Below are 14,058 nucleotides of genomic sequence, written 5' to 3'. Positions count from 1 at the left end.
TTTAAACAATATACTAGAAAAGACAGTACCTTTGTATTCCCTTTTACCAGGAAAATACATGTTAATATTCCAGATATTCAATTAGGTTAGTGCAGTTGAATGCAAGGTAGAAGCAGGTTTTAGTGCAACATAATACAATACAGCTTAGACTATCAACTCAACAGCAATTCTAAGGTTTGGTAAAATAAAGCAGTAAAGAATGCTCTTTACTGTTCAAAGGTTCACTGACTTTGTTAACTCCAGTGCCCTGGACCAGCTGGCTGACAGCCCCACAAGGGGTGCCAAGTGCCTGGATCTGGTGCTTACCAATATGGGGGACCACTGTAGCATGCCCATTGAGTGGTACTCCCTGGCGATATCTGACCACAGATCAGTCTCATTCGAATTAAATATCAAACCTACCCCCCCCCTGCCAGCAGCAACTAAACTAAAAAGCTTCTCCTAAGCAGATCATAACCTCTTACAAGATGGTATAAATAGCATCAGTGCACCTCCTCCCTCAGAAGGAACTGTCAACTATGCCATGCTCTACACATATGCTTTATACAAACATCTGTATAACTGCATTGACTCTACCATCCCTTTCAGGACCAAAACAAGCTCCTCAAGGAAGAGCAAACTTGCCTGGTAGACAACTGCCATTAACAGGCTTTACAGTAAAAGGAAGAAATTGCTGTCTAAGACTATGAGGGAGGGAGCCCTCCTAAACTGGAAACACTCCCTACTCAGTTTAAATAAGCAAATAAGAGTTCTTGTGAAGTCATCCAAAACAAACTACAAGTCCAAATTAGCTTCCTCAACAAAGGACAACCACAAGGCATTCAACAGTTACATCTATAACCTAAAAGGAAAGTCCCAGATTTGTGCAGAACTGGTAGCTAATGGTACCACATATACTTAGCCTTTGGACATAGGTAACCTGTTGGCCGACAGCTTCTGTGAAAACTTCACTCCCATGTCCCCACCACACCTTACCCCATGACATCCCTACCACCTGTCCCTTACCTTGTATCTCTAAAGAGCAGGTCATAAATGGCCTCTCTAAGGCCAACATAACAGCATCTATGGAACCTGATAACATTCCAGACAGCATCCTACATGGGCTCCAATATGAATTAGCTACACCACTGGGTACTCTTTTCTATCATAGTCTAAGCACTGGCTTCATACCAGCTGAATGGAAAATAGCCACCACTGTTCCCTTACACAAAGATAGTGCTTCCATTGACCCCAGGAACAATAGACCTATTAGCATGACTAGCCTTATCTGCAAGGCCATGGAGGGAATCATCATGGACCTTATCAACAAAGATATAGGTAATCTACAAACAATTGACCCTACTCAGTTTGGATTTGTCAAAGGGAAATGATGCCTGTTAAACATGGTGGACTTCTTTGAGACAGTCAACAAGACCCAGGATGAGGGGAAATCTATGCATACAGCCTCCCTGGACTTAGCCTAGGCATTTGACACAATGACTCACTCAGGCATCATAGGCAAACTCACCCAACTAGGAAGCAACCCTTAGATCATTAGATGGGTTGCTGACTGGCTCACTGACAGAATTCATATAGTCAAAAAGGGGGAATCCACCTCCAAAAGCAGACCTGTAACCAGTGATGTTCCACAGGGCTCAGTCCTGGCACCTCTACTGTTTGAAATCTATTTCTTCGAAGTACAAGCAAAAACTAAAGGTCTGTGGCTGACAAAGTTTGCAGATGACTGCAAACTGGGATCAGTCATAGATTCTCTGAATGATGTCAACATCCTACAACATGGTCTTACACAAACAAATGATTGGTGCCAAAGCCATGCCCTTAAACTCAACGCAAGAAAATGTAATGTCATCCCTTTCGGTAAGAGCAATATTCCTAGTAACTACCACATCAATATCAACACCTCAGGTATGCACTCAGTGGTGAGAGATCTGGACACACAGGTTGACAGCAACTTTACTTTTGACCACCATGTCTCCACAGTGGTAAGAAGGTTATTCTAGATTGCTCATCCCATACGCCTCCAGAAAAAAAAAAGTTATAACCTCACTGTACTTTTCCCTCATCAGGCCAATAACTGAGCACAACTCCCCTTTGGTATGTACCTTTCTAAGCACCCACTGCAAATGGAGAAACTGCAAAGGTTCCTCACAAGGAAAATTCAAGGTCTTCGGCATCTGTCCTATGGGGATCCTCATAAATAACTGGCACTTTATTCTGTTTCATACAGACTACTCAGAGGTGATCTCTGCCTTGTATAAAAGGCAGTCTCTGAAAATGATGCATATCCGTAAGTCAAACGGTACACGTGTTACTCACTCTAAGGACCATAAATAAAAACCTGCTGGAGGGACAGATTTGTCTCCCACAAGTTACCACACCTTAGGAACAGACTGCCACTTCATGCCAAACAGTGCACCTCATTGGCCCTATTCATGGATGACCATAATTTCACTCGGGGGTTCCACCTTTGCTCTTCTTGCACAAGGTCAATAGGTGCTGATCATGGAAAGAAGGGTAAAGCTTAAAAAGAAGTCTAAGGTGATCTCTCTACTTAGTTTAGCAGAAGCATTTCAGAAAGGAAGAATGGAATTCAAACCAGAAGTAGATGAGAATCATGTCGCAATTGAAACTGCCAAAAAACAAAAGAAAGAATATAAAGAACAGGACCAAAACAAAATATACTGGCAAGTTTAGAGGACTCCAGGAACAACCACATGATGCATAAACAATTAAAAAGATATGAATTTAAATCAGAAGCTCTAAGTAATATTATTTTTGTACTTTTTGCAGTTCTATATGCGATATGCAGTCTAATATTACAAACTCTACACCATTGTTCTGTCCCCGTCATCCAGCTGTATGGGACTCATTGTGACACAGAAAAGAGTGACATAATGAGTAATTGTTCTGCTGTATTTACTTTATTTTACTTATTTATTAATCAGATAAATTTGAGATAAGTATCCATTTTTTGTGTGGACCAAGGAGCACTAAGTGACTTGCTAAGTCACACAGTAGATGAATGGACATTGAGGGAATCAAACCCTGGATAACAGAAAGCAGCTCATTAACAACCCATCATGTTAACCCTCTCTGCTAACTGCTGCACACATTCAGTTCATATGTTTTGCTGTACTAAGAGCATATCAAAAGACTCCCATTCTGTTCATGAATCATGTCGTCTTCTTCTTCTTTCAGCTTTTCCTGGTTAGGGGTTGCCACAGCAGATCAACCGTCCACTCATGATTGGCAGTGAAGTTTTTATGGTGTCAAGTTGCTAGCCTGATGCCCAACCTTCCACAGAAGACACACACATGCACACAGTCATGCCTAGGGCCAATTTAGAGTGTCCAATCCACCTACAGCATGTCTTTGGGATGTGGGAGGAAACCGGAGCACACGGAGGAAACCCACGCGACCACAGGGAGGACATGTAGACTCCGCACAGAAGACACCCCAACCAAGGATCGAACTGGAGAACCTCTTGCTGTGAGGTAGCAATGCTAACCACTGCACCACTGCAGCTGCCTGAATCATGTATCTATGGGTACTGTTATTGAGACACTGTCTGTCCACTTCTAAGTGTATTGTGTACCTATAAATCCAGATATTATTTGTTAACCAAGTAAATTAAGTAATCAAAATCCCAATCCCTCAAAGCCAGATGCTCCAGGGATCTAAACCTTGTCATCACAATGTTCAAAACATGCTGGAGGGATAGGTTCCTGACCCAGAGACTCCCCAGACTTTGAAAAAGTCTGCCCATACATGTCAAGCAGAGAATCTCTTTGGCCCTCTTCAAAAGGAACCTTGATGATTGGATAGTAGATAGGAAATTCACCCCACAGATCACATCAGTCACCCTCCTAGACAGGGGTCCAGGGAAGAAAATACTGTGGGAAGAAATAGCCAGGTAATTGTTATGGCTAGGCTTGTATAGATCCTAGGGCTGATAGCCTAGTACCAGCCTATGAAGCTATGAACCTTCTCCCTAGATAATGCAGCAGCCTACTTTAATACTACATTCTTAGACTGTTAAATATCCTTGCTCCCTCCAAAACCAAAAGAATTAAAAGTAAAACTATCCCATGGTTAAACAAAGAAACTACAACTATTATGCATCTCCATGACAAAGCCTGAAAACATTACCAGAAAAATAAAACCCATACCACCCTGATTGAATATATGCTACTAAGTAAAAAAGTAAAAAAAAAACTTGTTGCGTCCAACCACAAATCCTACTTCTCCACCCTTCAAAAATAACCACAAAACCAACCCCAAAAAAATTTTGGAATGGCATCTCCACCCTCCTCAATCCTGGCAAAAGAGATGACCCCTGCCCTGACCCAAATGTCCCAGACCTCTTTTTATCCACCCGATTTAACTTCTTTACTGATTCTATAGACAGACTAACTACTTCCTTCCCCAACAAAGCTTCACTTCCACCACCTCCTCCTATCACTCCCTCCCCTAACACTACCACCTCCCAACCCCCTTCCTTCACTATAAAACCCATTCCTATCTCCACCATAAAAAATTTCTTCAGAAACTGAAACCATGCTCAAATGCCCCTGATGACCTTCCTTCTTACTTCCTCAAAATTGCTGCAGATGCCATCACTTTTCCCATCTCCATTCTAATAAACCACTGAATCCAAGAAAACTATGTATCCCTACTCTGGAAAAAGGAATACATCATTCCCTTCACAGAGGAGGTAATAACATTCCCAATTTCTAGCCAATTGCTATCTTATCCCCTATATCAAAAGTTCTAGAAAACCTTCAACTTCTACCCTACCTCACAGACAACCACCTACTTACCCTTACACAACATGGTTTTAGATCTGGCCACAGTACCACAACCGCTCTCCTCTCCTAACTTCAAACTGTCAACAAAGCCTGGGATTCCAGCTGTCTAGTGTCCACCCTGTTTCTGGACTTATCCAAGGCCTTTGACACGATTTCCCATAACCTTCTCATATCTAAACTCTGTAATCTAATGCTATCCCATTCTTCTGTCAACTGGTTTTCTAGTTACCTCTCTGACAGACAAGCTATCAAATGGAAAAAGGCCACCTCCTCCTTCCTTAATACACATATAGGTGTACCCCAGGGTTCCACATGGGGTCCCCTACTGTTCAACATTTTCATAAATGACTTCCACCAGAACATTCCTAGTGCTAAACTGATTCAATGCACAGACGACTCTACGATTATCTGCCACTTCCTCCTCCACTCTCTTAAAACTAACTCAGGATGTGTCAGATGTTATGTATTTAAATGATTTTAATTAATTGTTGGTTCTACATTGATGAAGGGGAAACCCAAAAGCTTTGTTGTACATTTGGGTTTTTAATTAAACTAGTGAACATTTCTATAGTTCGTTTTTTTATTTTAAGTCTTATTCATATTGAACACAGTTTGCTGCAGTGATTATTTGTTTTTGTATCTGTTTTTGGATTGTGGAGTTAAGACTGCAGGCATTCCATTTGAGATATGACACAGCCGTTGTCTCAGTGTGGTGTTTCATATGCTATGGCAGTGAACAATAGTGGCTCAGGGGATGGCTACATTTTGAGGAACATCTTGCATAGGAATGATAATCCTTTATTGGCCTTTATGAATTCGTCCAAACCTTGCCGAGTGGGAGCCATTGCCCAAGAGTCAGAAGAGCTGAATAAGCTAATTTCATCTTTGGAGAAAAAGGTACATTCATATAAGAAACTCCAGTGGCAACGGTTAAGCTTATCTGGAGTTGGGGATTGTTCCTAGAGGCCTAAGAATATAAAAAATGCCTAGTTATATGAACACCTATCCAGACCTCCTAGCGAAGTGGCAACAATTGAACCTCATGTTAAGCACTGATTATATGCTATTGATGAATGACTTTTTTTGAATATTGAGAATGAACTTATTGAGGACATTATGAAGTTAGAAGATCGAGTTATGGCAAACCCTGTTTTCAATGCCGCATTAATAATTTATCAAAGTGCACTAGATAGATTAGTCAATTTCAATAAAAGTTTGGAGAACACTAAAAAACAAAAATTGCTAAGGGACTTGAATGACTTCAAGAATGGCCAGATTTTTTCATGGCCGAAAAAATCAGCCCAATATGCATACAGATGTGGTTAAGCGAACTCCATTAGATTATTTAGACAGTATTTCTGATGGAACTATGAGATCAACCAATAATAAGGCTGATCTTTCGACAAGTAAAGAATCAGCAGTTCAAGTCCTCAGTTCCACTATTGGCCACCAAGGGACCAATCAGGAGGGAGAAAATGTTGAGTCTAACCAATCAATGATTTTAGAACAGACTGAGCTGATTGGTGATAATGCAGCTGACTCTAGCCAATTGGCTTCTTCTCAAAGGCTACAAAGAATAGAGCTTCCTATGACACAAGGCACACAGTATGAAGGAGGAGGTGCTTTGAGGAACGCCATGGCTAATACGCATACGGCAATGAAAGAGGATTTTTCCAAGTTCTTCAAGGGAGTAGTCGTGAAGTTACCAGCGAAGGTGGATGTGAAAACCAGACTCTATTCGAGAGGCAGATCAACCCAGTGTTCACGATCACTGAAGCAGAAGAATTCCAGTCCACAGGGTTGGAGCAAAGCAATGCATCCCAAGAAGGTAGTCTGCAATGAGACATGAAAAACATTATGAACTTGTCTAACGTTGTTTTAACAGCGGAACACTTAAATATATTTGAAAAAGGTCTTAATTTTATACCTAGTGGGGAAAATAGAGCATCTGATGCACTTATGGATTTGAAGCTATTTACTAGGAATTTGAACTTAAAAATTATGTTTAAAGATTCAGGTATGGGTTATAACAAAGAATATAAGAAGTCAAGCACATTTTTTCTTTATAGCTTACCAATTGTATCAGCATTTCATGATTTATGTGAGAAAGAAATTACGGCATTATATAATTAAGCTAAACCACGTAAATTTTACAACTTGCCCATTAATGAGTGAGCAGCATTGAAGAAACTGGAATGTGAACAGTTTGACTGTGAAACAAGCCGATAAGGGAGGGGCTATTGTTTTATTTAATAGAAATGACTATATGCAATGTATGCTTGAATTCTTGCAAGATAGGATTTTTCTTAGGATTGATTTTAATCAAGTGAAGAAATGTGTGTCTGATATAAATGTAACCCTATATGAAATGCAGTTTCAAAATGAAATATCTTTGGAATTATTTAACTTCTTTATGGTACCTTGTCCAGTTATATCATTTATTTATGGACTTCCAAAGATACATAAATCTATATCCAATCCCCCAATAAGACCCATAATCTCACTGCATAACGGAGCCTCTTTCAGTCTATATGCAATATGTTCTAAGTAAATATTTACCAATCTGCAAAAGCTATATAAATGATTCTGCTGATTTATTGATTCAGCTATCTAGATGGTATAAAGGTTACAATCATTTTTTGTTTGTATGTTTAAATATTAATTCTTTATTTACAGTAATTCCTAATACACATGGAGTGGAAGCAATACGCAAGTTTCTGAATTTGGAAAGTAATATGGCCCACAGCCAGATAGAAAATATTTGCTAGATGATTGATATTTTAACAAATAATATTTACTTATTTGATGGGGAACCCTATCTCCAAACAGCAGGGGTAGCCATGGGTACGCATATGGTGAATACTTATGCTAATCTGGTATTGAATCAATGGGAAATTAAACATATTTATAAGGATAATGGCTATACTGATCCCAAAATTCTATTCTATAAAAGTTTTGTGGACTTCTGATTCCTGTTATGGAAGGGTGATGAAGCGAGTCTGAGACATTTTATAGCTTATCTGGAGAATGGCACCAATTTCCTTAGTTTTAAGATGGAGTGCTCTCCAGAGATGATCACTTATTTAGATATAAAATTGGAGAAGAAAGATGGCAATATCAAGACAAGTGTGTATAGGAAAGCTGTCCATGGAGAATAAATATAGACATAAGACCAGCATGCATGCTCCACACATCTTTAAGGGTATACTAAAAAGCCAGCTCTGGTAGGGTAAGCAGATTGATAACTGATAATGATACAAACTTGGAACAGATGACTGAGATGGCAATGGAATTTACTGAAAGGGGATATGCATCAGAGGTGGTAAATCAGGTAAGGTATGAGGTTATGAGAAAAAGATCTGATAGAACAGCTCCCTATTTCAGGACAGGGATGGATGGTCTAGAGCCATCAAGCCATATGGGTGATAAGACTGACAATAGAGATATGTGCTAAACTTTAACAATAGGTCGAGCGACATAGAGAAGATTATCAGAAAATATTGGAATGTATTATTGTCTATGCCTGAGATGAAAAATATGTTAGCAGATGGAAAGCAATTGGTCATGTGCCGTATGAAGATATTTTGGAGCCTTCCATAGGAAACCAGTATAAATGAACACTTGAAGCTGTACATCAAGGGAAGGAACAGGAAACTGTGGACCATCTGATGCAGTCAATGTTGAGGAGTTATAGGCCAGTAAGTTCCCATATGGCAGAGCAATCGATTGCACTGGATGAAATTGAAAGAAATGTGCCAGAGGAAAACGCTACAGAACTTTCTACAGAATGCCTGCAAGAAATAGAAAATAAAAAATGTGCCCTCAATTTAGAATAAAACGAGCTAAGAGAAGAGTTGCTTGATTTAACAGAGATTGATAGACATATTAAGATCAATGAAAGAAATAGACTGCAGAAGGTCAATAAAACCCAAAAGTCAGAAGTTTGATTAAAAACAAAGGAACACAGTAATTAGGACTGTCCACAGAGATCCATGCAATATAACAGAAGTAAACAGGACATATTACTGTGCAGCTAAATTAATAACTGATAAAATCCTACTGCAAGAGCACAGGGTAGTGAGGGAAAGGAAGGGGAAATATCGAACACCATCATGGAAGTATCAAACAGAGAAAACTATAAAGCAGTTAGAAGAATATAGAAGAGGGAACAGATCAACAAAAATACTAAAAAAGATAGACGTAATAAAAGCAATCTGCAGAATTAGAACAGACCAGGATCTATCATGCACTATTGCAAATAACAAGCTAAAAATCTCAGCACAGGCAGAAACACTTAGAAGATACACAGATAAATATAAAGGAAAAGTACAAAATAAGTAATTTATTAATAACCCAAAAAAGTTTTATACTGAGTTGGGAACATAACAAAGATGCTAAATGGATAGAAAAAGTAAAAGAAAAAATAATTTTAAAGGTATAGGATATGAAATGGGATAAAGTAACAGCCAGAGAGAATAAAACAACATTAAGAAAAGCCTCCAAATGGAAAACCCAAGGCCCAGATGCAGTACCTAACTTCTGGTTAAAAGTATTAACATCTTTGCATGAAGATTTAGCTATGAGTAAGAACTATTTATATGCACACCCTGAACAGACACCAACCTGGCTAACAATAGGAAAAACAATTCTATTACTTAAGAGTGAACCTGCAAGCTACTCTAAAAACTACAGACCGATAACTTGCCTTCCAACAACATATAAACTATGCACTGGAATTGATGCTGACAGAGTTTTTAGTCATTTAAAATAAAACTCAATTATGGCAGTAGAGCAAAAGGACAATAAAAGAAAGTCATATGGAACAAAGGACCATTTGTTGTTAAATAGTCATAGTGGAGAACTGTAAAAAAGGGGAAGAATCTAAGTATGGCATGGACTGACTGCAAAAGACATTTAATAGTATCCCACATTCATGGATAAAAGAGTGCTTAAAAATGTATAAGATATACCCTACACTGATCGACTACATTACAGTGACCATGAAACAGTGGCAGACCACTTTGCAACTAAGCCATGATAAAGAACAAATTATTATCCCAGGGATACAAATTCAAAGGGGGATATTCCAGGGTGACTCTGTTTCCACTGTTATTCTGCCTTATCCTTAACCCATTAAGCTGTCTTCTTAACAGCTTAGGCCATGGCTATAACTTGGCTCCTAGAAAACACAGTGTAAAGACTTCTCATCTTCTCTTTGTTGATTTAAAACTATACAGCTCATCAGATGAGAAACTGAAAACACAACTGCAAGTTGTCAAAACTTTTTCAGATGATATAAGAATGTTATTTAGTCTTGATAAATGTGCAAAAGCAACCTTTAAAGCAGAAAAACTGCAGCACCAAGAAAACATCAGTTTGGGACAAGGATATGATATAAAAGAACTTGAGGAAGGAGGAGTGTATAAATATTTGGGAAATGATGAAGGATCAACAATAAAACATGAACAAATGTGAATAAAAACTTAGTAAAGATTACTTTAGAAGACTTAAGTTATTCCTGAAGTGTTGACATCTAGGAACAAAATTCAAGCTATAAACCAATTTGCTCTTCCTGTCCTAACTTACAGTTTTGGAGTGATTGACTGGCCCCAAAATGTGTTGGACAGATTAGATAGGAAAACAAGAAGGATGCTTCATGCTCACCAAATGATTTATAAAAATCAGTGTATATCAAGATTAAATATTCCCGGTTCTGTAGGAGGGATGGGCCTCCTTGCAATTGAATACATGTATAGATCTGCAAGCATGGGACTCCACATATGTCTACTGACTTCACAAGACCCAAACATAGTGACAATTTTGAAACATGAGGAAAATGAATCTAAGATGACTTCTCTGCTTAATCTAGCAGAAGCATATCAGTGTCAAGCAGGAATGGAAATCAAACCAGAAGTTTGATCAGGCAGCAACTGAATGTGCCAAAAAACAAAAGAAAGAATATAAGGTGAAGGACCAGATGAGAAGGCAAGAAATGTGGAAAATGCATAAATGTAGTTGCAACTACAGAAAACTTCTCATGTTGATTAGGAATGAACACAGGGATGGTTAAGGAGAGGCAAATTCAAACCAAGAGATGAAAGATTAATATTGGCGGCCCAAGCTAGTGGGCTACGTACACGCTGGTTTACAAAGTCCATTGAACATGTGGAAGAAACAGAGAAATGTAGGTTTTTTAAAATCAAATTTGAAACAGTTGCACACCTAGTTGCTGGTTGTGACATACTAATGGTAGGAAGACTGTATAGTGAAAGGCATAATGACATGGCAAAACTGTCGCACTGGGGATTGTGCAAACATTATGGTATTGAAGTGGCCGAAAAACACTGGAAACATGAGCCACAAAGCATCATAGAAAATGCTGAAGTCTACATCACATAGGATCACCCATTACCAAAAGTTCAAAAGACAGATGCCAGAAAACCGGATATAGCGGTTCATGAAAAGACAAATGTAGCATTGATCAGTGAAATCACCACACCCAGTGAGTACAGTGTGTTGTATACAGAGAGCCACAAAGTCATGAAATGTCAGTATTTGCAGGCAGAAATGAGAGCAACGCAGAAGAAAGATATCCAGACAGTTCCAATAGTAGTAGGAGCAAGGGGTCTTATAAAAAAAGAATCTACAATCATATTTCAACATGTTACTAATACATGTAACCCCAAATGAATTGCAGAAGGAGTAATTACTGGGCACATTGCAGATGCTGCAAAAAGCACTTCTGGCTGACAACAAAGATTGAAACAATACTAATTTCATGAACTTTAATCGTACTGTGACTTAGGAATGGGGTCCATTCCCGTCATGGTATTAGAAACCCAAAAGGTTTGGAGAAATTAAAAAGTAGAAAAGACATAGTGGTCCATGGCAAGTAGACAACAGTAGCATTGATCATTGAAATTGTCAGACCCAGTGACTACAGTGTGCCGCATACAGAGAGATACAAAGTCATAACATACAAAAAATGGAAGCAAGTCCTGTAGAAAAAGACCAAAAACTGTAAAATACAGCACAGACAACCCAACGAAATACAGCACACTGGTTTATTCAGAGACAGCACTCCACAAGATAAAACAAACGCTTATTTCCACAAGTACGTTTTCGTCTGTAGAGGCATCCTCAGATGCATAAATGAATGTAACTCACAAACACCAGTTTAAATACTTCTGAGTAAATAAATAAACAATACCTCTCCAATCACAGTGCAGCTAATTAAAATGTCTAAATACAACAGAAAAATGACAAAGAAAATACTTGTGTTTTAAATATGTATATGACATGAAATTTAAGTGATAGAATTTTATATATTTTACATACGGAATCGTGAGCATAGTGCAGACCATGAACCCCATATCTCTGAAAAGCTCCCTGGCTGGAAAAGAGGACAGGAGAAAGCAGGGAAGAAAAAAATTGTGAGGTTTAAAACCTTTGAGACAGGAAGTGATGCCAGCATTGGAACAGTCTGGAACCTGTAGTCATAAGATGGAGTCAACATTGAGTTTTGAAGGTTGAGAGTGAAGCCAAGGCTGTGCAACAGAAGCTGGGTAACATGAAGATCCTGTACCAGCTTGGCATGGGATGGAGCCTGAAGAAAACAATCATCCATATAAGAAAATATCTGAATGCCCTGAAGCCGAGCTAGACATTTGCTGTTCACCCTTGGAGATGCTGAAAGCCCAAAGGGCAAAGTAGAGTATTGAAAATGAGAGGAACAAACAGAGAAATGCAAATATTTCCTGAATACAGGGTGAATAGGGATGTGAATTTAAGAGATCTTTCAGGTTAAAGAAAACTAGAAAGGCCTGGGGGAGCAACAGAGGAAACACAGTCTGAAGAGACAGCATTCAGAAGGAGGTTACTATGAAAAAGATATTTAGGAAGGAATGATCTAGGGCATGTCTCTAATACCTCTCCTTTCTGGGGACCAGAAATATCCTAGAATAAAACCCACACCCCTTGTCTGTCTAGGGAACTGGTTGAATAGTACCCTGGTCCAACAGACCCTGCAACACTTCTGGAAAATGAGGAAGCTGTTCTGCAGGGGGTTGGGGAATACTAGAAAATGAAGGAAGGGTTTTCCAAGTGATTAAGTAACCCTGGCATATAATGGAGAGAAAAACTTTGTCTGTGGTAAACACCTGCCAAGCTGGGAGAAAAAAAAAGGTGGAGGGATAGGGGAACCTGGCCAAGAGAAGGAGGGGGTAGACAGATGATTGCAGACTTGTAAAGAAAGGATTATTTCTGTGACCTGGGTGTCTGAGTAAGCTTATCCGAAAAAAAAAACATGCCTGGGACCCTTCTTACCTTTGGAAGAGTCTTTTGTAAGTCTACACAAAAAAGCATTCTTACTGGGATAGTTCCTCCAAAACTTGGGGATAGGTAAGACAAAAATCTGCTTCAAATCTTTCATGACCATACCTTGACCCTGTAAGGTCTTGAAAAGGTCAGCCACAGCAGTAATAAACAATTTCTGGTTATCTAAGGGAGAATCCGGAATTTGTTTTGAAATCTGTCAAGACTTGAAGGTGAAGCCAGGAATAGCACCTCATCACAGAGCCCGAGCAGAAACTTTGGAAGATGCATCTGCTGCCAACATAGCTGCATTTGATAGTCTGATGGACAATTTGAGAAGTGGAAGTGAGAGAGATCTGAGGTCTTACCCTCAGAGTCAGGCATATCAGATACAATTTTACCAACCTGGGAAAGAGGAGACAAGATGTACTGTGTCATACAAGTCTGGTAATTGACAGCCCTGAAGGCCAAAGTAGCCAAAGTGTGTACCTTTTTGCCATTGCTCTACTGATGTATCTGAAGGAAAAAGTTGGGAGATGGCAAAAGGCTAGAAGGCTTATCAACAGATACAGAAATCACTGCAGGATCAGATCGAGGGTACTTGTACAAGAACTTGCAGGCAACCTGGCACCTTATAGAACCTGTCAGGTTTCTTAGGAGCTGGAGGTTGGGAGTCTGGTGCAAGGGAAGCAGAAGAGAAGGTATCCAACAAGGAAGCCAGTACAGGAGGGACAGCAAAAGGTTTAGGAGAGTCAATTTGCAGCAACTCATAATACCTTTTTTGGACATCTGATACTTGGGAGCAATCCCATTTGAAATGCTCTATCATATGCAGGACCATGTCACCAAAGGAAAGCTGCTCCAAAGGACAATCAGGATTGATAGGTTCCTCCTCCTCAGAGCCACAGCATAAAGATGAAGGCAACTGAAAGGAATA

Source organism: Protopterus annectens, chromosome 2.part0, assembly GCF_019279795.1.
Source record: "Protopterus annectens isolate FY-2018-M chromosome 2.part0, PAN1.0, whole genome shotgun sequence".
Classification (NCBI taxonomy): Eukaryota; Metazoa; Chordata; order Ceratodontiformes; family Protopteridae; genus Protopterus; species Protopterus annectens.
Note: the sequence above shows the minus strand (reverse complement) of the source record.